The 23233-nt window shown below is 44.2% G+C and overlaps 1 long non-coding RNA gene across 2 annotated transcripts in view; it reads left to right on the top strand.

Annotated features, from left to right (window-relative positions):
• The window catches only part of LOC119023888, a 109389-nt gene extending 86495 nt beyond the window's left edge, over positions 1-22894 (top strand). Inside the window, exons 3-5 of one of the 2 annotated variants that reach the window (XR_005076361.1) lie at positions 10405-10460; positions 21795-22065; positions 22712-22894. This is a non-coding gene — a long non-coding RNA (uncharacterized LOC119023888). Of the gene's footprint in view, positions 1-10404; positions 10461-21791; positions 22066-22711 lie in introns of both variants that reach the window. The other variant, XR_005076360.1, reaches the window with a different exon arrangement.
• Positions 22895-23233: the final 339 nt, after the last annotated feature.

Raw genomic sequence — 23233 nt, 5'->3', positions numbered from 1 at the left:
TGGAATTTGAAAGTCGAGCTACACTATGAACAAACCTCTGGACCATTCATCATTGTGACACTCTCAGTCTCACTCAATGCGATAGATTTTCACTGCGTGTGGAAATAACCCTATATGGATGGATGTCTCTTTTGAATATTCTGCATGTCCCACGGCTGAATCATTCAGAATGCAGGCTTGGTTGTAATCTAAACTTTGGTCACATCTCATAGTGTCTCATATCTTTTAACCTGAACTGAACTGGAGATTGTTGTTTAAAGAACAACAGTCATATGTAAGTATACGCATGACTGTGTATGCGTACATGTGTGTCCATTCATATCTCCCTGCCTTTTACACCAGTGAGAACCTTCTTGATAGGCTGATTCTGTGGATTAAACACTGAGCGTGTTCCCAAAAGGGACCGAGTCCCAGGTGTTTCAGACACCAAAGTACCCTCTCACTCTTATTTGCGTACACAGATGTCTAAGCTTCCACCTTCTGTATACATACTGCAGTTCTGTAAAATCCCCTCAAGCCTCATTCAAACCATACAAACTATCATTTCACCCAAGAGTGTGTTTGAGCGCGCTGTTTTGTTTTTGACGGACGCGCACATTTGACTCTTCTCTTTTGCATGGTGCAGATTTAAGTCCAGGGAGCGTATCTGTTTGTGTGTGTGTGTGCGCGCACGTGTGTGTCTGTGGTGGCCGGTGGAGGTTATGAATGAGCTACAGCTGCGTGGCCCACTGGTCAGTATGGACAGCTGATGAATGAAGTGGAAATTATTAAAATAAACTGCCGGGTGACGCAGCCACATCCATGCGTCTGGCCTCCATATCTCTCCATCGATATATTCCTCACACATCTGGCTTTACAAAGATGCACACCCTGTTGATGCAACAGACACAAATATTTAAAACACCAAAAGTTCATCAGGTTTGTCCGAAAGACTTGGAGGGAACTCCCAAGAGATTATGAATTGATACTGTGTGATTTCATATGAAACAAGCCTGTTTTGCGTGAAATGAGGAGGGAAGGGACGGCAGTGCGATAGACAGCAGGCAGATACGTGGGCAATAGATGGAAGTGGTGATAGTGACAGATGGACAGAGATGGGGAGGTGACAGAGGGAGAGTGAGAGAGAGAGAGAGATGGAGCTGGTGATGGATAGACAGACGGAGAGAGAGAGGAAGAAGAAGGGCAACGATAAGGACAAAGACATCAGTCACGTTTCGGGGTTTTTTTCCCTCCTCCCCTTTGCGAGTGGACCTTGATCTGAGCCACACAGACTCCACTGTGTCATGGTGTGTGTGGCCCTGTGTCTGTGTGGGCCAGCGAGTGGTGACTGCACAAATCATGACTCAGCAGAAATGGAGCCACATAGAACAGAATAGGGCACAGCTTCATTGTTGAAGAAGCGGGTTTCTTTGGCCCCGCATTAGCCGCGCTCCTCAGATCACAATAGATCGGACTCCTTTCACAGAACGTCTAGGGGCAGTTTTGTTCCTCTAAGGCGTCACCTCTATGGGCCACAAGGAAACCAGTGTGGAAATACCTTCAAATAGATGGCTGTCACTGCATTTTACAGAAGCTTTAACGTGAGCTCATGAAACCTTTCAACAACAGCAGCCACATGCGCAGTAAGGACGTGCTAATATGTGCTAAATCATAGCGCAGGAGAAGCACAAGTATAGAGGGGTCAGAAAGTCAGCAAATTGATTCCGTCGGTGTCCAGTAATGTCAGTTACACAACAAATATTATCTAGAGGTTGCTTAAAACAGATATCATTAGCCACCAAGAGCTACTGGTACCAGCTACATACCAGCCAAGTGAGGTTATAGTGACTGAAGAAATAGGTGTGTGGAGTTGAGCGATGATGCGCTCCGTTGCTTGTGAATTAAGCTTTTCATTTGGGTGAGGAAAAAATGTGTTCTATCTGCTTTACACGAAAGTGATAGTGTCACTTTTAAACTTCTTTAGAACGACGTGTGTCTGCATATGACGTGTAATCACAAAGGAAAAAATGTAATGCAGGGAATTGATCAAAAGAAGCAAAAGGCTTTGCGGCACCACTGTCCAAAAGAAGAAGAAAAACTCAATTCTTGTTTGGTTGCAATCGCAAAACTTGTGTTTTTGCACAAGTAAGTTTCTGAAAAGGCACTTTTCACAGAGCACATGTTTTAAGCAGCATTATGTAGAAATTGGTGTTTTGTGCGATTTGGCGCCCCCCACAGTTTCTGAGTGCAACACCTCTGTCATAAATACATCCCAGGTCTGTAACAAATTGTTAGATGTAATGTAATGTAACAGGACTCATTATGTCATGACAATGGTATGTGTAGATAGTGCAAATATATGTAACGCTGTGATACCACCCTCTCACTGAAGTCACGTAGTGCAGAAAGTGACGGGGGGGGCGGAGTGGCTGAGACAGAGACGCCATTCACCCTATGACAAGCCACGGTCCAGTCAACATGGTTCTGAATCTGTTGTTTTAAGTATAAAAAACGTTGAATGATGTTACTTTAACAAACAACACAAAAAATGACAGATACTGGACCCAAATGAGGCAGTGGTGATAATGAATCATTTCTCAAGAAATGAAACTTAATCTCCCTCAGTGATCAACGACTTTATCAGCAATCTAAAATATTTCAAACATGCTTCACAAGTATAGAGGAGCAGCAGCGAGTTTCCTACCAGCAATTAAAGTCTCAGTTCACCTGCTGCAGAGGGAAACCTCACTTTATGTGCTGTTAAGGGCGGATCGACTTACTGTCGAGCTGTTAAGTGGTCAGATGAGCTTGGGAATTTGGGGCAAGTAGCTCGGCAGAGGTGGGCTCTGACAAATCAACCAGTTTGACCTCTTCGCATGTCAGTTAACAACGTTCTCCGCACATGCGAACGTGTACATGTGTCCGCTTTCCTGCATCCCGCTCTGTGTGTGTGCGTGGGTGTATGTGTGTGTGTCAAACACTTGCACTTGCAGTTCCTGTTTGGGGAGGTCCGCTGGTCCTGGCAAACAGTGTCTGGTCTTATCTCTTGTGTTTTATGTTCCTAGCGAGCCGGGGGCACAAGCAGCCCTTTGTGGCCAAGAGGTGGCTGGTCTCGCTCCAGACCGACTCATGCAGCTGTTCACCACTGTTGGACATATCCATGTGTGTGCGTGCCTGTGTTCGGGGGTACATGTGTATATGTGGGGCTCTATGCATACATGTGCGCACTTGTAAGTTTGTCTGAATGCACTAATATCTGTGTGTCTGTATTGTGTGTGCGAGTGCACGTGTTTATGCATGTACAGTACATCTGTATGTATGTGCGTGCGTACTTCATGGAGCAATATTGCCAGCAGAGCATACAATGCCCCTTTCATTTCATTTAGGAGATTCTGACCTTTCAAAGTCCTCTTCTGACACTTTCACTATCATTTCCTTTGAGACTGCAGGTCAGGGACGGACGGACTCTTGTAGGAGCCATATGAGTGTGTTCAGTAGGCCTCCTGCCCCATATGTCTTTCTCCTTCTCCTTCACCTGAACCCTAGTGACACCGTCAATCCCGTCAGTGGAGGTTTAATGCTCGGTAACACAAAGTGTATTGTGCGTGTGACCCATTAAGAACTCCTAAAAGGAGCCATCGGCGAAGCCAGCACAAAGCCACGTGCTGTGTTGGCAGTTGAGTGTGGAGAGGGCAAGAATGTGGCCCCCAGACTCAGCTTCTGGTTATTCAGTGTGTTAGAGAGCGAGGGACTGAGATATGAGGCATGCTTTTGGGCATTAATGATATTTTTTTGAGACTGAATAATAACCTCTGATCAGAAAAGAATGTGGTTTTGTTTTTTGTTTTTTCAAAGCATTCCTCAAGTTTAATTAACTACACTTTCATTTTATTAGATCTCAGCAAATTGTTCAGGGGAGGTGCTTTCAAATCAAGTGATGTCACTACCACTATGATTTTTGTTAAATTTTGGATCAAGAGCAAACTGTGCAGAGTAAAATAGAGACACAAGTGTCACAGCAAGATTGTCCCAAATCAACATCAATATCAACATTTTACATCACAAGCCTGTCTCATATTATCTGTCTGATCCAACATACATGTGTTCATAAAATACATGCTTTGGCAGTTTAACACTGATAACAACCCTATCACCTGAATAAATGTTGGCAATGTAAGTTATGTGTGGCCAATCTATCTTTATGTTGTGACAACACTGTGCAACACAAAGACACCTTGGCTAGGGTTAGGAACACATCATATTTTTGTCTAAATTACCTGCTATGGCTGGAAAATGCCCTGAAGTCTCCTTAAAAATATCCAGTGTTGCAAAAGTTGGACACAGTCACAAACTCTGGTCACTGGCTTGGCAGCCTTCTTGCCTTTAACTCCGCCACCCTCCAGTCTACCTCACAGTAAGAAAGTCGGATCATAAACATGTGATGTGACAAGTATCCACAAAAATGTGGATCTCATGTATGACACCTACAAACTTGAAAGTATGAGCTGTTTGCTGAAACATTTGCTGCCAACGTATGGTGGTTATTTGGCTGCTGAATGTTTTGTATAACGCTCTGGCTGTGCTCCAATGTGCTAATAGATGCAATTTTGACCTCTACTAAAGCATGGCGGCATTTTGTTTCTTTAAACCCTCTTATCACTCCTTTTAAATCTGACGATGTCACAGTGCAGCTGCTGTCATTAACCTGTATTTTGGTTTTTTGATGTGATCATGAAAACAGATTTTATCTGCAGCTCAGCTGTACTGTCCACACTAAAGGCTGTGAAGTAAGTGTGTGTTAACAGTGCAGCAACAGCTCAGAACCCAACACAAATTCACTGTAATTAAGCATGTAGAACTGAATAAAATAGGCTTGAAGCATAAGAAGTTGTTGTGCTTACAAGCATATAGTGCAAGTGAAATGCGATCAGTTACACGGCTGAGGTAGTCTGTGGATCGTTTAAAATAGACGCATATCTGCTCCAACACATGCGCTTGACATGGATGAAAAACACCTCTTGCATAGACACAGGGTTAACACTCAGGATACGGAGTTAGGAGAAGTGGAGGGAACATACAGCTGTGATCGACTTTGACATTGAAGGGCTACGTTCAGGTCCCATCTCACACCTCAAGTCAGTGCTGACATTTCCAGTTCGAACCATGACATTTTTGCCAAGCCTTCTACCTCTCCTCTGTGACTGAACGGAACCATAAAAACCTTAATGAAAGATTAAAAGCCAAAAGCAGGAGGGTGGTAGTGCGATGACAGCTTCAATTACACCCCTTTCTTTTCCCTTTAATGCTGCTGGTTGTAGGAGCCCATTGCAGGGAGCACAGAAAACAAGCAGAGCTACTTCAGGAGGACTTCTCTGCGTCACCTCTGGATGCATAAGCGCCTTCTTGAGCCTGTTCCTCAAGACAGTCTGTGGTGTAGTGAGCATCATATAATTGTTTTTGATGTAGAAGGAATCTGAATGGCATGGTGTAACATCCGTCTGAACGATGGCCAAAGTCAGAACATCCACGACTACGATCAGGAAAATATTAGTCGACCGTATCGGAGTCGGCTGAAGTGATGCAGCTTAAAGCCGAAAAACGCGTTTTGAAGTTCCTGATCTAGGTTTAGTGCTGCGAGAAATATAATCTTAGACTCCAGGCTGAGAGGGAGAGGAACAGAAGAAATGTGGTCTTGCTGTTCATCGTTTGAGATCAATGTTACAAGCAGTTAGGCACCACATTGTCTAGTTCTGTATCCTGTGTGTGGATCCGTAGCAGCTCCTACTACCAAAGAAGTTTGACATGAGTAGGAATAATTAAGGCAAGATTTACCCCTCAACTTCTTGGGCTCACATAAAATGGAATATTCTAAAGGGCTGTTTCCATAAGAGACACTTAAACAGAAATAAAACAATGAAAGAATGAGGCTTCCGTGTTTTCTATGGGTAACCGTCTTTGGCTTGGCATCCTCTACTGTTTTGTTTACTCCCGTTTGTGCCTGTTGCCAAAATCATTGGCAACTGTAGTGGGCAGACCGGAGAGGTGGGTTTAAAACACACTAAAACAAAACATAAATAGTCTTTTTTGAGGCTTTGGAGGTGAGAGCAGGAGCCAAACCGAAGACAAGCGTTCAGGCCGATAATTGCCCCCAGCCTCAGGGAGCAACTGAACCGAATGAGACAAATTTGTCATACATGGTGAAAATAAGCTATTCGGGATTCTTTGACTAGTAAAAACATGCTGCTTCCAACTGCAGCCGCCACCATCCATCTTGCTCCCTCGCATTTGAAATGCATCGTCTGAGTCGACCTTTCCCCTCCGTGGCGGTGTCACTTCCTCTTTCCAGTGGTGTTCCACTCCGGGGGGGGGGAGGGGTAGAGGGGTCACAAGGTTAGCAGGTTGAGCTGTCGACACAGGTTTCACGTCTTAAGCGGGGCGTGTGAGGGATTGGGGTGGGACGCACAGACACTGCTGGACACGGTGTGGGGTCGCAGCACATCTGATTTATTACTGTTATCACTGTTGGCTCCATGTTCTTGAACTCCATCACGTTTTCACCGCACTCTTCCCTCTCTGTCTTCATGTGTATCACGGTGTGTCACTGATATTGACCAGTTCCAGTACAGTGTTGGTCCATTTTGAGCTGAAGTTGACTTTTGGTTTTTGTGTTGAATAAATTTACACCTGCATAAACAATAAGCACAAATGTAACATGTTTAATTTAATGTGCTTATGTCATTTTGCTGTTCCCTGCTACTATAGCCCCCCAAAAAAGTTGTATCTCGCTGTCATGTTATATTCTTCTTATATTCATCTTTTAATAAAAACCCACAGTTTTATGCCCTGTGTAGACCATCTTCACATGGAGGCCATTTTCCTCTGACGTCACGCTCATGGGTCGGCAGCTCAGCTGTCCTACTGCTGTAGTCCAGGTTGTTTTATACATTAAGGGACGTTGAACTCATTTCACTGCTTGCTAATTGTTCAGCAACAGCAAAGACATCAGAAAGTGAAAACCCTCTGGCCATATTTCAAGGTAAATCCACACATTTCACAACCCCTTAGCCTCAGTTAGCTAACTTTAGCACTGGCTATTACTGTTTCATAGTGATACACAGTATGATAAGGAAGTAAAACACCAATCCAGCTAATGGTGAACCATTAGCTAGCATCAGCTTTCGACCACTTCATCGCTAACATTAGCGAATGGTTCATCAAATATGTTGGTATATGTTGAAATATGGCCAAATGTCTCTCCAAAGTGTTGACTTTGTAATGATTTGTTAAATTCTGTACCCGGAAGACAGCACTATGGAATTTAAGCTTCCCAACCTGACCGAGATTACAGAGAAAATGGCCTCCGTGGGAATATGGTCTATGGTGTTTCACCCTCTCTCTTGGGCACTGAAAATGGTGTTGACTTGATATTGTATCAGAGTTTTAAAAATTCAGTATGGGCACAACACTACCGTGTAATGTAATGTTTTTCTTGTTGCTCGCTGTGTCACCTCAGTCTCTGTTACATTAAATTATATGAGAACCCTGTTAAAAACACTGCCAGGGTTCCTTTTTATGGCTGAAGCTGAATATCAACATTACCCCTCCAGTTACAAATTTTGTACTGCGAGGTTCACTGGTTTTGGGTGGGGTTGTGCGACAAGCTGGGTGTTGGCAGATATAAGAAATTGATTCTTTTTTTTTCCTTCTTTCTTTTTCAGTCCCCACACTGAGCTTGATGCTTCATCAGAGCCAGAACCTTAGTTTGAGTGGGAGGTAAAAAGAAAAGACAGTCTCTTTCTCTCACACAACAAATGATACTAGTCTGCAAAAACAGAACAGGAATCCGTGGTTTTGTCCTGCAAAGTGCCTGCAGCTCTTCCTTTCGCTCATTGTCTCTGCTGCCTTTACTTTTGGTCATCTATTATTTAGTCTTTATCTCGCCTCTATGTTTGATGAACTGAAGCATCTCTGTCGGCATTGTGTGACTGTGTGTTTTAATGCATTGATACGTTGGAGTATGTCCTGATCTCTGTGAAGGAACATCTGTCCGGTCATGCTAGCGAGGGACAAACAGATTTCTTAACAGGCCTCAGATAAAACACTCCACAAAGAGGACTGGGGAGGACACTGAAGTCTGCCAATCAACTGATTATTTTCCAGGTTACCCGGTGTTGAAAAGATAGGTGAACCTCCTTGAACAAACGCTGGGGAGACCAAAGAGTTGACTGAAAGTTACTTGCAGTCTTTCCTTGGGTGGCGATGGGACAGGCTGTTTGCTCAGGCTTTTCACTGACTCACAAATCAAAGTGTGCGTCAGAATGGAGAGATTAGGAGAGCCAGAATAGGTTTGGGATTCTACCTGCACCCTTGTCTCTTTGTTGTCACCCACCTGGATGAAGCGTTAACGTTGCGTAACACGCGTACACACCCACCCGAACAGATGCATGCACACACCTTTGTGCTACTCCAATAAAATGCAGCTGCTTCTCTTCCTCTTCTGAGCCGAGGATGTCCAGTGAAGACCGTTTGAAGCCCTAACGAGCTGAGCTTTGTTCAGATTGGGAGATTCCTCTTCCACTGAAGCATTTGGCTGCACTCAGTGTGGCTCGGCCCAGCAGCTCCTGTCATTTCAGGACATGACGCAGACCTTAAAGCCGGTCAGCACACTCATGCGCGGAGCTAACTCGGGAGAGAAAGGGTCGGGAAATACACAAATATGATGACAGAGTTTCAAAGAGAAAGGGGAAGTTGGTTGCAGCTCCCCTGCAAGAGCTGAGTGATTTGTCATTCATCAACCGTAATAAATATTATCAGACGCCATCAGACTAGCTTGGGTAAAGTTACAGCACAGAGAGCTCAGAGTCAAGTTGGGTTCTACTGAATTAAATTTCCCAGTGAAGTTGTCTTAACATTTGTTTATCAGGAAGCAGATAGCTGATGTGCTCTGCCAGGAGCTCGGGTTTCAAAGACAAGGCTGGATAATGGAAGACGTTTAAAAAGCCATTCATGCAGGATCTTAAGTCCTGGATGTGTTGCTTGTCATTCACTTGATCCCTTTTCCTGATTTCTGAAGATTTAGGGTTTAATTCGATCCTTTCCACTTTCCAGCTGCTTTGAATCCCCCCCCCCCCCGTATTCACTCCATTTGTAGGGGTAAAACAAAAAAAAGAAAATATGTGTTTTGACAATTTCACATTTCACTGGCTTTCGTGGCTTCCCCGCCTCACCTGCGTCGCCAATCTATCACTCCTCTCCCACTCCTTGCATTCCCTCTAGGTGAATTGAAGCTTGTCTCACCGTTCAATGAAGTTCAGAAGAAACGGGTGGGGCATTACCTTTCGGAAGTGAAGGTAGCTCCCTGACCCGGGGTGGTGAAAGGCCCTCAGGCTTCGCTGCGTTGCTCACATAAGATGATCTCTGTGGGGAAAGCAGGAGATTACATCTGATAGGAAGGAGAGTTTTGTCGAATAATCCGCTCTTCTCGTCTAAGTCGTGGTGTTGAGTGAGGAGCTCTCAAGTGTATGTTAGTGGAGAAAAGAATTAGCAGAGTAATGTTTTAACTCAGCTTCTGTTCTCAAGAAAAAAAAAAACTATGCGGGACTGTCTGTGTTGAAACTTAACATTTTTTTACGCTGTGACTTTACAGTTCTTTAGGTTCAATTTTCTATTTTATATCGTTACAGCTCTGTGCTTGTGCTCTGGTTAGGGTTAGGGTTTGGGTATGAAAACTACTTGGTTAGGGTTAGGATAGGGGTTAGGAGATGTCCAGATATCTGTTTTTGTCGCCGCATACACAGCTGCTAATTGTTCTGAGGTCTCTCTAAAAATATCTTGTTTAGAGATGTAGAAATGCTGTGGTCCCTTATCAAAACTATCCAGTAGTTTCACATTTACAGATGTTGTCATGCAGTCTTTAACTGCGGACGGTGGCTTGCCATCCTCCCTCACCTGTTACTCCACCACCGTCCCCTCCATCTCCACACGTGACAGTCAGGTCAAAAACCCATAACGTGAACATAATATGACACATGTTGTTGCAATATCGATATGATATGTATTAGTAGTTTGCAGAAACTGCCTGCGTTTGATCCTGTATACCCTTTCTTTCATTTTTTGTACAGCTCAGTGCTTGAACTGTCACATGCACTTAATCTTCAACAATACACTATTTGACAGGACACTGGAAAGTACGACTCATCGAAGATTTCTTTTCATGATAATCACAGTACGTCAGAATCTGTTCTTGTTTGACTCAGAAACAGGAATTTCCAATTTGTTATCAACGTTGTATCAAACTTATGACAACTTACTGATCAAAGCAGTGAGCCACAGCCTGTCAGGCGGTAAAACTTCAGTGTGATGTTTTAAATGTCACCCTCATCACTCTGGCTGTCTTCACACTTCACTGTGTCTTATGTCTTCTAGCAATGGGATCCTGTCAGTGGAATGTGGTGAGGACTGGCCTTGGGAGGTGATCTCAGGTAAGATCAATTACTGTTTTGTTTTGTTTTTTTCTCACTGGGCTCACGTGATCTATGAATTCATGTGTGGGCTGCTGGCCTTATTTATGTGATTCAACTCGCTGGATCTCAAGACACACTGAGCCTCACAAGCCGTGTATGGACTGACACGAGATATGTCAAATGGCCCTTGGCTGGATGTGTATATCTTAAGAAAATGTGTGAAACGTAACACATAAACATGAAAAATCACAGAGGAAATAATCAATTAGATGTTTGGCCTCCAGAAGACAGTATAGATTGTCTTAGTGGGTACCCCTGCTGTCCCCAGATGCCACTAGCTCTGTTAACAATAGATCACAGCACTGCTGGGCTTGTACTTTTGTTTTGATTGAAACCAGTCTCGCTGGCTTGTCTGTCTCGCGCAGGAGCCTGAAAAGCTTTCTTCTGCCTGCCTCTTCTGTCAGGGTTGTTGCTGAGGGAGTAGTGGAAATGTTTGCTCATTACACCCTCTGTGATCTTACTTTAGAAATTAAACTCGGTGTAGCTGGGATTAGCCTGCTGACAGCTGTGCTGATGTTGACATTTGTTTCACAGTCTGGTTAGTCCAGTTCACGGCTCCAGCGATCTGCTCTCAGACTTGCTGCAGGTGTATAAATCCCTGATAATGGGAAATAGAAGTAGCTTTCAGTGAGGTAAAGGTCAGCAGCGAATCTATTATTGACCTTGTTACTGTCATTCTCAGTATCACAATGATCTGATACCACTATTGTGTCTTTCTCTGCTATTGAAACCCCACAAGCATGGATTCCTGTAAATGTTAGCTTTAGGTGCTTTCTCTACAACTGTCTCTTTGCACACAATGACTGCTTTGCTTTTTAGATTGCTAATCAAAAATGTTGTAATGCTGAAAAGCAACAATAAAGTGTTGTCACATGGTGTTTATCAGAGGTGAGGTCCACATTTATGGTATGTTACTCAGTGTATGTGCTCAGCTACCAAGCTTAAGTTACATTTTGAAGCACTTCACATGATAATTTCCGTTTTCCTTTTCTTAAAACTTCCACTCAACCACATTTACACCCAAATATTGCACAATTGACTCAATAAGAACTTTGGTTACTAGTTACTTTGCAGATTACATGTTACATCTGAGTCAAAGTAGCGCATTTTTATTTTTATTTATTTATTTTGCTTTTAACTTAATTATTGGACACAATAATCAAACAGGCAGGTAATCAGTCGACCCGCTGTATACAGCAGGGATGGAATGTAACTGAGTAAATGTACTCACTCTACTTTCTGTACGTACATTTACTTTACTTGAGTATTTGCATTTTCTCCTACTTTATACTTCCACCTGTCTGCAAATTGGAGGCAGATATTGTACTTTTTAACCCACTATGTTTGTTTAATAAGTTCAGTGATCAGTTTTAGTAAATGTAAATACATGGAAATATACAGGGTTTATTACTGGCTTTTACTTGTACTCTTGATACTTAAGTACATGGTTTGCCAGAAAATTACTTTGAAGTACATTCAATATCAGATATTTTCAGACTTTTACTTGAGTCCTATTCATATAGATTACTTTTACTTTTACCAAAGTAATGCTTCTTTTAAAAACATGAAAATATATGTATAATTTACTTTTACTTTATTATTTGATACACTGAATATCAGACACTTTGATTCTTTTACACAAGTACTATTATTTTACCAATTACTTGGCTTTTACCAAAGTAATATGTTATCATGATGTTATATTTAACATGCTACGAGAGAGAAAGAGACAACCATGGTTTTATGACAACCCCCCCTCCTTTACCAACACTTCGTTTTGACTTTGTGAGGATAAGAAGCACTCCAAATAAACCAAATAGTTAACTGAATATTTATTTCCAAAATATGTGTAATCGCATTCAAACAAAAATGTAATGCATAAATCAATAACAAGCCAAATCTATAAAAACTGCTGTCCTTTATAATACAGAAAACACGATCAGCCAAATTATATTTCAGTTTCAAACAGAGTATCCATTAAACAGTGTAAACCACGAAAAACCCATTATCATCTCTCATGGCAGCATGAGGAAGAGAAAACACAACAATAAGAGGCAAAAAGGACGAAAGGAGGGACTGTTTGATTAAAACTTAACTCATTCCCCGTCTTTTCTTGGCATGTTATATCTCCTTCAGAGGAGACAACAATGTATTTACAAGTCTTACATTCAGGCCAACACAGCAAATGCTGAAACAGTTGGTACGGGCATGTCGGCACAGGCCTTTCATTAATTAATGTTATTAAATACCTGATGGTTTGGTAATTATGCAATAGTTTTGCATACATTGAATTGGTTGGTGTTGTTGCCTGTTGCACTAGTATTTCTCGACAGATGTACGCGCAGAGGCACACGCAGGGTTGGTTGTGTTTCATTAGACACAAATAAGTGATCATTCACAGAGCCACTCACCTTCCATAAACTTCCACTGTAATTCGATGCATTTGACTTCTGAAATTGTTTAAGGTTGAGATCCGTGCAGAGAGACTATAAAGTAACATAAAATGGAAAAAGTACCTCAAATGCTTGCTTAATGTGTGTTGCACTTGAGTAAATGTACTTAGTTACATTCCACCACTGCATTGCTCCTTCCACGCTGTACCTCAGCGTGCACTTTCGCAACGCTAATTGGCCGCAGGCTGCGAGGGAAAAATCGTACAGTGTTGTCCAGTGTGAAACAGCATTCCTGGGTCAAGTGGCTGCTCTCGGTGTGACTCGACACTTTTGACATGTGGTTCGCTGCTCGGCAGAGGCGGCAGCAGCAGAGCACTTGTGTTCACAGCGTTTGCCTGTTAGGATTAGCGCAGTGCAGCTGCTTTGCTCCTCACAGCTGACCAAAACTGGGACGAGTTGGACAGAGATGGAGCTCAGTGGACCTCTTCGCTCCATCAGTCACTCTCACACCCATATTCCTTCAGTGTTACTGTCGCTGGCAGGTTAATTGTATGAACGAAGGGATTCTACATTCATTCTTGATCGTCTTAAATGCTCAAAATGCACACCACGGTTGATGTACAGTGGGGGTCTTTTCATGTCACACTACAAATTTGCTCACATATGGCTAATACAAGTTGACCGATAGATGTAGATTGCTACAAATTATTACATAAAGCCCCTTTACGCAGGGTTGCCAAGTCTGCTGATTATAAGCAGCGCTGAGCTTGTTTATCCACAAAGTGACAAACATTGGCTGTCTCATGTTGTGTTTTTGGGGCTCGGTTGTAAAGTGTAGTTGCTTTTTTCGGCTTGCGCCTATGTTATCTCATGAAAGGAAAATGCCTAGTTTGTTTCCATAGACCTGGTTGCTCGTTTCTCTCGCAATATCTGGCAACGCCGCCAGTAAGTAGATTCAATAAGACATCAAACCTTGTGATTGCTTCTTCAGTGTGAGCTTCTTTATCTAACGATCATAGTTTCAACCTGTTACTGTAGGTGTCATCAGTGAGATCCTGTCCTCTGGGTCAGGCCCTTGTTTTTCTTCGTGTTCATGTTCTAGAGCCAAACAGAGGAAACATCTGCTTTACTGCTGTTCTAACTGCTCCAGATCTACACACACCCCCACACACACACAGGCAGGCCTACAGTAGTGGTTGGGCCTGCCAAAGGAAGAGTGTTACTACACAAAGCACACATGCATTGATACTTAAACACACACACCGACAGACACACACACACACACAGATGCTGTCTGTCTTCCTCTCATCCTCATCCTGTCACAACCACTGTGCAGTTTGTCCTCCAGCCCTCTGTCTCTGCCATCAGGACCTGCTCTGACAGCTGCTCTGGCATCCAAATCTATCAGTGCCATTTTCTGTGTGACCTTATATTGGCCCGTCTGTTCTCTTTCTGCTTATCTGTCTTGACAAGCAAACATTTTACTGACTGGATTGTGCCGCAGGCAACTTCAGAATTACTCCAAACTAGCAAAAACAGACCAAAATACACTGATTTTTCAGAGTTATGTGTCAAGAACCGCTGCTTGGGGAGCAGTTAGTTGGAAATGGCAAACTGGCGAAATGCTGAGGAAAATCTCAGAATTAAAGACATCAAAATGATTTTAGAGCTGTCAGTATTGAAGCAAATCTGTGGATTAAACAAAAGCAACTTATCAAATACTGACAAGTGCTGAGACTCAAAAATGTACTTTATTACAAAATAAAAGGTTTAAGGTCGAGGATTAAAAGAAGCCACTGCCAAGCCAAAAGAGGTTGCTTTGCCAAGTTGTTTTGCAGTTTGACAGAGTTGTACCAACATCATGCTACTGCCACCTTTGCTTCTGGGAGACAACTTTCACAAATTATGCAACCGCTGGAGGTCCTTGTTAGTAATCGTGGGTCGTCAGCACTCTAAGAAATGGCTACTACTGTTTTTCTTGCAAGGATAGCTTTAAAAAAATAGTGTTATGACAGATCGGCTGAGCTTACGAAGATTAAAATGAAATGTAGAAACAGTCCTGGGAAGGGGAGGCTGCTTCAACGACGACTGTTTTTCAGTGCTACAGTGGATCGCGCTCGGACTCTCTAATGCCTCGCCATCACCAAGGCACAGAAATAGCCCTTGTGTGGGCCCTTTCAAATTTTTAGAATAATAACCCTTGTCACCCAAAAGGGAAAAGGCAAGGTCTGTCCTTCCCAGAGATTATGGTGGGAAGAATCGATGACTTCCTCCATCGTTCTCCCTCAGGGGACAGGGGGACAAGTCTCACTGGTATTAATAGTACTCCTCTGATAAGCCTGCTAGTGTGCTGCCTTGTGGTGTCACAGCCTGCTCGTCTCGTTGTGAGAACCTCTTGTTATAGCATCAAAGAGCTCTTATAGAATATACATTCCCTCGCTTTCGTGTTTTTGTTCTTCTCCCTGTGCTTCACTGTACATCACAGCCTTTTTACAGTACAAAGGGGGACACTTGAGTGTCCCATCAGTAGACACTTGACACTGCGTCTTTGACAGTTTTTGCTGTCGGGGCTGTGATGCTGCCCGCTGCCCCAGAGCTGTGTTACCATTGGAGCCTTGTGTCGTAAAATACTGGGAGCAAAGGTGATATGCCTCCCTCGTTGACACGGCCGTTATCCTCAATGGCAGGTTGTATGTTTGCCTCGGGGCCAGACGAGCCATTCACCCCCGACACACTGGTCACAAAAGGAGCTGTAAATACAGGCACTCAGCTTTTTGATTAGCTCATTGTTTCTGAAAGCACAGGAAACATCATATAACACTTCAGCATATTGTTGGAGAGAAAGGAGAGCTGTGCTGGGAGAGAGTTGTTTAAAAAAACAAGTTTTTTAAAGACTTCTACAAAGACGTGTGTGCAATTAGAAACAATAGTGTGGTTAAAATTGAGAAGTGACTTGTAACCATTCAATTGATTCTTTTTTTCTTGACTTCTCAAAGAGTTATTTTTCATTCTCAGCTGGTTTGATAGCCTCAATGCCCCAAATAGGTTCCCTGAAAGGAGAGCATGGGAAAAATAGCTGTCGTTGTGGAAACTGCTGGGAAAAAGGCTGAGTTCTCATTGGTAGCGGTGCAGGGGCATTGTGGGATGTGAGGGAGCTGAGAAAGACTGTTTTGCTCCCTCTGAGAAGGAGGAAACATGGAAACATGGACACAAAAAGCATCGAGATTAGACCAGACCAAGCAGAACTAACTCACTGCAGTTTCTGCTCCGTTGGCTTCACTTCACTGGGAAGATGGGAAGATGAGAAGTGGATGGCCAGTGATAGTGGCAGAGAGGTGGGCAGGGTGGCCCCTCTTGTTTCACAATAGTCTACTCCAGCCGATTTAAAATCCCCTGACGTCGGCACGAGCAGTGGCGGCCTGCATACCGACATACCAGGCTGATGGCTGCCGGCCCATTAGCGAGGCCCAAGTGGTCGAGCCCACCCAGGGGCTGCCGACTCTCTCCTGCCCACCTTCTGCCTTCCTGCCCAGCCCTGGCTCCGGATCAGAGGCAGGCCGCACGTCGGGGGACAGGACTAATGATGGCCACAGCCATGCCATCCCTTTCATGCCCTAACCCAAGAGTACAATTTTGGCTAATGCTATTTCCTGCAGATAAGATGCAAACAAGCTCCTTTTACTTCTTTTTTCTCATCAGAGGTTTGGGAGGCGAGGGAAGGGTGAGCAGTGGCAAAATACGTGATGAAGTCCGTGCTCTGTTTCATCATCAGCTGGTTGGGTGCAACGCCGCTTCGCTGTGGTTACCATGCCTGCCATCACTTTGCATTCATTTAACATATCAGAGAAGTCATTAATGAAGTGGAAACAGTGGAATGAATTTAGGTTAGCTACTTTATGCGCACAGAACCAAATCTAGTTATCCACATCGAACCATTTTGCCCTCCATCAGTCCCTAAGTGGCTTAATCAAGGCTTTGTTGCGTGATTGTTTTACTCACCCAAGACCTTCTAAATTGTTTCCAGCCTAAAAGGAGATTGTTAGAGATATTCATGCTACATGGAAATGGCCTCCAGTTTTGCAGCTCTGTTTCCACACATTGTCTTTCTTTAAGGCACCAGATTTGTAGTAAAAAAAAAATTCTAAAAGAAAGCCATGCTTTTGCCTTGATTTAATGTCCCAAATGCAGCAATACATTATTCTATTCTCTGCTGCAAAAAGACACAAGACTATTGATAGAAATAATGATTTACTTTCTAGGGATACAAGAAAGAAAGAGGACATAAAGAAAAGGTTTTCAAGTCTGACTAACTCCACCAAGTAGGGGTGTTTTCACAAGTGTCCCTTTGTTTTGTCATCAGAGTTTCACAAAACTTGGATGGAGATGGGTTTTGGCCCTATTCACTTTTTGGTGCTGATCTAGATAAAGGGACATATCTAGGGACTGTTTGTCAAGGTTCAAAAAGTCACAAATTCAGTTGAAAACATTAAAGATCAACCACAGTTATCAACAGGATGTGAAAAGATAACAGCTTGTCATATCATGATGTCTATATATATTTTTTGTTGCAAAAATCTACTGAAGTTAGCATGCTAAGCCACAGCCCATGTCAGTTCGACGCTCCTGAGCTAATTTTCTAAGAGAATAATGTATGTAATGTATGTATGTATGTACCTAAATCAGGCGTATTTAGGTGGCTGTAATCTGTGAGTGAGTAAAATTTTATGTGGATCCCAAATCAGGTGAGCTTTAATGATGGTTAAGCAGGTGGTTTATATTAAAAAGTCATGCAGGATATCAAGTTTGATATTGGATATGGCTTGACTGAATTTACGGGGATTGTTAGGCCTTGGCAGAAGTGTGATTCCAATGTCATAATCATATACATGAGTTACTAATACATGACTGACAGGACTAGTGTCATTTGAAGGGATTCATGTAACCCACTGTATATCAGTCCAAAACAACAATAGCCTGCTCAGCCTTATCTTATTGTCAAACAGGCTGTCATTAAAGTTAATCTTTGATGCCACTTACTGCATGATTTGCCCAAAAACTTTATAAGCCATGGAAATGATAACCAGAGCTCTGTGTGGAAGTTACCCAGAAGTGTAGGGATGTGACGGCACGATGCGGCCACGATCAAATCCGATTAACTACATGCTTTGCAATTCACATTTTGTCATTCAAGCGCTGAGGCAGAAGAGAAATTGCTGCTGTCATCATCGATTTTGAAAGCATTAAAATCAAAGACGAACCTAGTCACAACCATCACGCGGGCTCTCGAATTTAATACGATGCATTAAATCCGTTTCACCAACCCATGTGCTGTTTTGCTGTTTGCTGGGAAAAAAAAAATCATCAAATGTGCTTCCTCCTTCAAGAATCTGTACGTCATAAAGACACGTCAGCTGAGTACAGTGAGGGTGATTGTGGATCCTCTTGGCATTTGGTATCACGTCTCTGGCCTGTCTCCGTCTCGCTCTCTCTGTTTGAGGACAGCCGTGTCGTCAGTGGGGATGCGTGATGATGGCCTGAGCGGGGCGCACACATCCGTCCACGTGCCCCTCTGATCCCAATCATTCATAAATTCAGCCAGCGAGATCTGTATCCACCGTCCGCCCTGTGGTGTCTGTTATCTGTGCCCACCACCTCCCTTTGGCTATTAGGGAGGAATGAGATGCCACGGTACAAACGCACACAAACACACTCACATGTCTGATGGCGATGACAGCAGTCTGTCTCCTCCACTCATCTCTCACTGGCATCTCTGACATATCTTTCCCCTTTCCCCTTTCATTTTTTTTTTTTTTTTTTTTACCTTTTATGTCCATCATTTGGTTTGTTCTTATTTCCCCTGTCTTTTATAAGGGCGACTTCACTTGTGTCATTTCTCTGAAGCTTCTGCTTTTCTTATTCACTTCTGCCTCTTTCTCTCTATCTGCACTTTCTCACCATTTTCTCCCTGTCCCTCGGCCAGCTGAAAAAAAAAAAAAAGGCAGCAAAATTTCCCCTCAGTCATTTAGCCCAGATTCAACACTGCAGGCAGGCAGGCAGGCAGTGTCGAGGCTGTTACTTACCAGAATGTAAATAGAGCGGTGTTTTTCGCATTACTTCACCGCTTATTTTTAGTAGGCGAACAAGAGCAGGCAAGGGTGTGCCTTTTCAAGCCCCGGCTGTTAAGTCTTATCAGCTGAATACACAGGAAGAAAAAAAAGGAGAGAAATTATAAATCAAACAAAACAATAATGACACAATACAGGAAGTGATGTGTTGATTTATGGTTTAACTTTTAACTGAAACTGGCAGACAATACTGGGGCAGCAGCTTTTTTAAACATAGGGAAAGAATGTTGTCTCACTGTCTCTGTTTTTCTCTTTCTCACTGATGCACTATGCACACACTTGAAGCGTAATAAATTCTTGTTTAAGCTTGAAAATAAAAAGGAGACCTACTATGCTTTTTTGTTGTTTTTTGTCCCATTCCTGTGGTGTTTATATATGAGAAGACACCGCTCTTGAAACACCTCGTCAGCACTCGCCCCTTTAATTCTGTGACTTTGTGACATCACACAATGTCACGAAATCCCACGATTGCATAATATATGACTAGCGGCTATAGTGGCATGTAAGAATTGATTTCGCGCAGCTGCTCTGTTGCTGTTAGCAGTCCTGGCTCAGGCATGTCTGAGCTGACCAACTGGAACAAACTGGGTTTTGAGGACGGGGTCTGAAAGAGACAGGGGCTAAAACAGGGCGTTTCAGATGGAGGAGAGATACAGTTCTGCAGCACTGAACAGTATGAAAAGGATGCGTTTTTGAGCATTAAAGCGTGTGAACCTATTTTAGCAGTAACCCAAAATGAAAGTATGAACCTGAAAATGAGTATAATATGGTTGCTTTAATGAAAAGCAGTTGGTGCCAGGCTGCGTCACCTGGATTTTCCCTTCCAGCGACACATTTAAACGGACAGTTACTTGTGTTTACACAGTGATTCATATCATGTGCGCCTGCAACTTCCCTGGCAAGTTTTGTCTGAAAGGCTCCTCGGCAACAGCTGCCAACCATTCCTCGATATCTTCCCCTAACATCCAGGGATCAGACCAGTAACACCAGTCTGTGTTAGCAGACTCAGCGGCTGCAGCAGTGGGGAGGCTAAGTGTCGGACAGTGGCGGTGTCTCACTGCCTCTGTGCCTGGCGGTGTTCCTCCCAGCCGCCCCTCTGCTCACACCAGGAAATGTATTTTTCCAACTCATTCTCCAATGCACTTAATTCCTGCTTGCTCTCCAGCGACAAAGCCAGAAGCAAAAGAGATCCATTGCTGGCAAATGCTCACGCTTCTCTCGCGCTAACCGTCTCCCTACACAGCTTTTACACCTCGATTTTTCCCTCTGCAGAAACGGCGTGACGACATTGACACTCGTCGTATGTGGCTTTGGAAATGACAGTAAGCAAAATCTGTGAGCTGACACTCCAGGCCGCTGTGTCACGCAACTTTTCTCACACAAAAATGGGTGAGTGTTTGTGCGCTGACATGCGTACGTGCGTGCGCTTATATACAGTATGTGGAGTGAGAGAAGGTGCTAAACCCTCCATGTTCAGCGCAGTCACCGAACATGATGACTCAGTTGAATTTCCACTGAGGTAAGCTGTCACTCTCTGATGAACAGAAGCACTGAGTCACACACCACACACACATGCACACACACGCACACACCACCTAACGTCCCCAGCTAGCTTGCAGCCAGCGGGGATTATATGCTGAATATTTTCAGTGGAGCCATCAATAAATACAACAGAACACAACTCTCTGCCTCTCTGTGATGATCTTGGTGCGCAGCCATAGACGCGTACACACACGCAGACACACACACTTGTGCTTGGCCTTGTCCCTGTCCAAACAGCCCTTCTATAGTGAGAGGCTCCAATGGAGTGGATCAGCTCCAGCTAAGACACCCTTTCACACTTCCTCCCTCCCTTTCTCCAAACCCTCCCTCCTGTGTGACCGCAGGGCCTTCCTTCCTTCCTTCCTCCTGACACAGAGGCCTGGGGGAGTCACAGGGGAGTCAGGATGGCCGGATGTGGCCCGATCAGACGAACAGACAGACAGACTGACAAGGAACAGACATGCAGACAGGAGGATGCTGCTGCTGCTGCCGCTGCCGCCGCTGCTGCTGCCGCCGCTGCTGCTGCTACTGCTGCTGCTGTGGACTGTAGACTGTGTGCTAGGTTTTCTTCCCATCCGGAGCTACAAGGAGAATGACATCATTCCTGTTTTGATAGGACAACAGGAAGGTGAAGGGGAGACGGGGAGCAGCAGGGTGCGCGGCCGAGAGCATGAAGGAGTATGAGGAAACAAAAGGAAGTGTTGATCAGAGGCTGTGACAATGCCAGTGGAGGTGGAGGAATTTTTATTTCCAGAAACATTCGAGATATTCGCTCCACTCCCCCTCTTCCCCCAGAATTTAATAAAGCAATAAAATCAACAAAGTGAATTAGGAGTTGAGCCGGATTCACCTCACAAGAGTTCTTTCATATGTCAGTCTCAGATTCAGAGCGTAGAAATTTGCAGGCGCAGGGCTTGCACCACCTAACACAGGAAGAGCCCCGGCTATACAAGGCAACCTCATGTCTTAGAGCGTTCAGCTCTGTACCTATAAGCTGTCTGTACAGCAAGACTCATATACGCTTTGTAGTTTAAGAGCACTTCTTCTCAGTGCAGTTTATCTCCTGTGCAAAGACAGCCATTTCCTCCACGGTTCTCTGGGGGAAGAGGGGAAGAGAAATGATAGCAAGTGGCTGAAAGAGCAGAAGAAAGGAAGACAAAATGAAAGGAGGATCACAATAATAGCAATCTCTCTTCTCTCCCCTCCTCTGTTTTTTTTTTTTTTCTCAGAAGAGGATACAGTGAGTGCCAGCTGTGCTCTGCTGCTGCTGCTGCTGTACAGTGCACACACATACTTCAGAGAAGTCAACCTCGCTGCACTCCATCCACCCCATTGAACTGCCAGCTCTGGTAATCAATTCTGAGCCTTGTGCTGTCACTGCTGGCCTCTGGACACAGCAGCTGGCTGCAGGAAGACAAGCGCTCTTCCACAGAGTCTGTCCACCGATCAGCTGCACCCAGCTGTCTAGCAGCAGCCCCCGCTATTCAGAGAGCCCTGCCGCTGGTGAGGGAGGCCTCTTTCACTGCTGTCACCGGCGCCGCTGACTGGAGTCCCCTTCACCATACTTTCTTTTTCACTTCTTCCTTCCTAAATTTTCAACCGTACAGACACATCCGCCCTTGAGCTGCTCAGCAGGCCTCATATGTCTGTCTGGGCTGGCTTTCTGTCTTTCTTTCTCTTTCTTCCCGAGTCAAATTGTCCATCTGTCTCTGCCTTTAGCAACTTTTTCTCCACTATTTCCATCTTGCTTTCTCTCGCCCACCCATTCTCCTCCTGTCTTCCATGCTGGGTCTTTAGATGAACTCTCCTTCTTTCTTTTTTTTTTTTTTGCCGTTGTAGCCTTTCTTTCTATTGCCTCCGTCCGTGTCCCTTCTGTCTCTCTGTTTTGTGGTGGCCATTCCTCTTTTCCGTCTTTGTTGGTTGCCATGTCTCAGTTTCTCCGCTCCTTTCTCTGCAGTCCTGTCCCCTTTTTTTTGCCACTCGCTCTTATTTCCGCACAATTTCCATCTCATTCTTTGTCACTCTGCCGCAATCTAAACTATGCCCCCTTTTTTTCAAATGTCACAATACTGTATCTTTTCTTTCCCCCCTTTTTTTCTTTAGAGTAACTTCTTTTTCTGTCCCCCTTTCTGCTGTATTTTTTTTACAGGTGTCTGTAAGGCGGGGATTTACATTTTCTCAGGACAGGCAGCCCGTGGAGAGAGGCCTGCTGGCAGATCAAAGGCTCCGGCTGTAAAACGATCTGAAAGAGTCCGGCATTAGCATCCATCAGGGTACCTTGAAAGCTCCCTGGTCAGCCGAGAGGGAAGCTGAGGGCCCCCCAAAGTGAAAGCCCAGTCTGGAGAGGGGTGTTGAGGGGGGAGGAGGGCGGAGGGAGGGTAGGCTGGGGGGGGTGGAGAGCGTGAGGGGGAGAGAGGTGGAGGGATGAATAACAGGCTACTCGGCTGAAGACATGAAGGAAATGTTTCCACGAGGGAGAAAAATTCCCATAACAAGCTGCAAATGTTTTTTTTTTATATATATTTCTCTTTTGCAGTCTTCCTTCCTCGAGCTCTTCCTCTCTCTTTCCTTTTTCTCTGTTTCTTTGTAGCGTCGTGGCTGTAGCGGGGAGAACATCTCCATCTGTGCACCATCTCCATTCAGCACACCAAGCCCAGGCTTTTACTACTGC

Source organism: Acanthopagrus latus, chromosome 8, assembly GCF_904848185.1.
Source record: "Acanthopagrus latus isolate v.2019 chromosome 8, fAcaLat1.1, whole genome shotgun sequence".
Lineage (NCBI taxonomy): Eukaryota > Metazoa > Chordata > Actinopteri > Spariformes > Sparidae > Acanthopagrus > Acanthopagrus latus.
The sequence above is the reverse complement of the archived record's forward strand: the minus strand, read 5'-3'. Positions and strand labels throughout refer to the sequence as shown.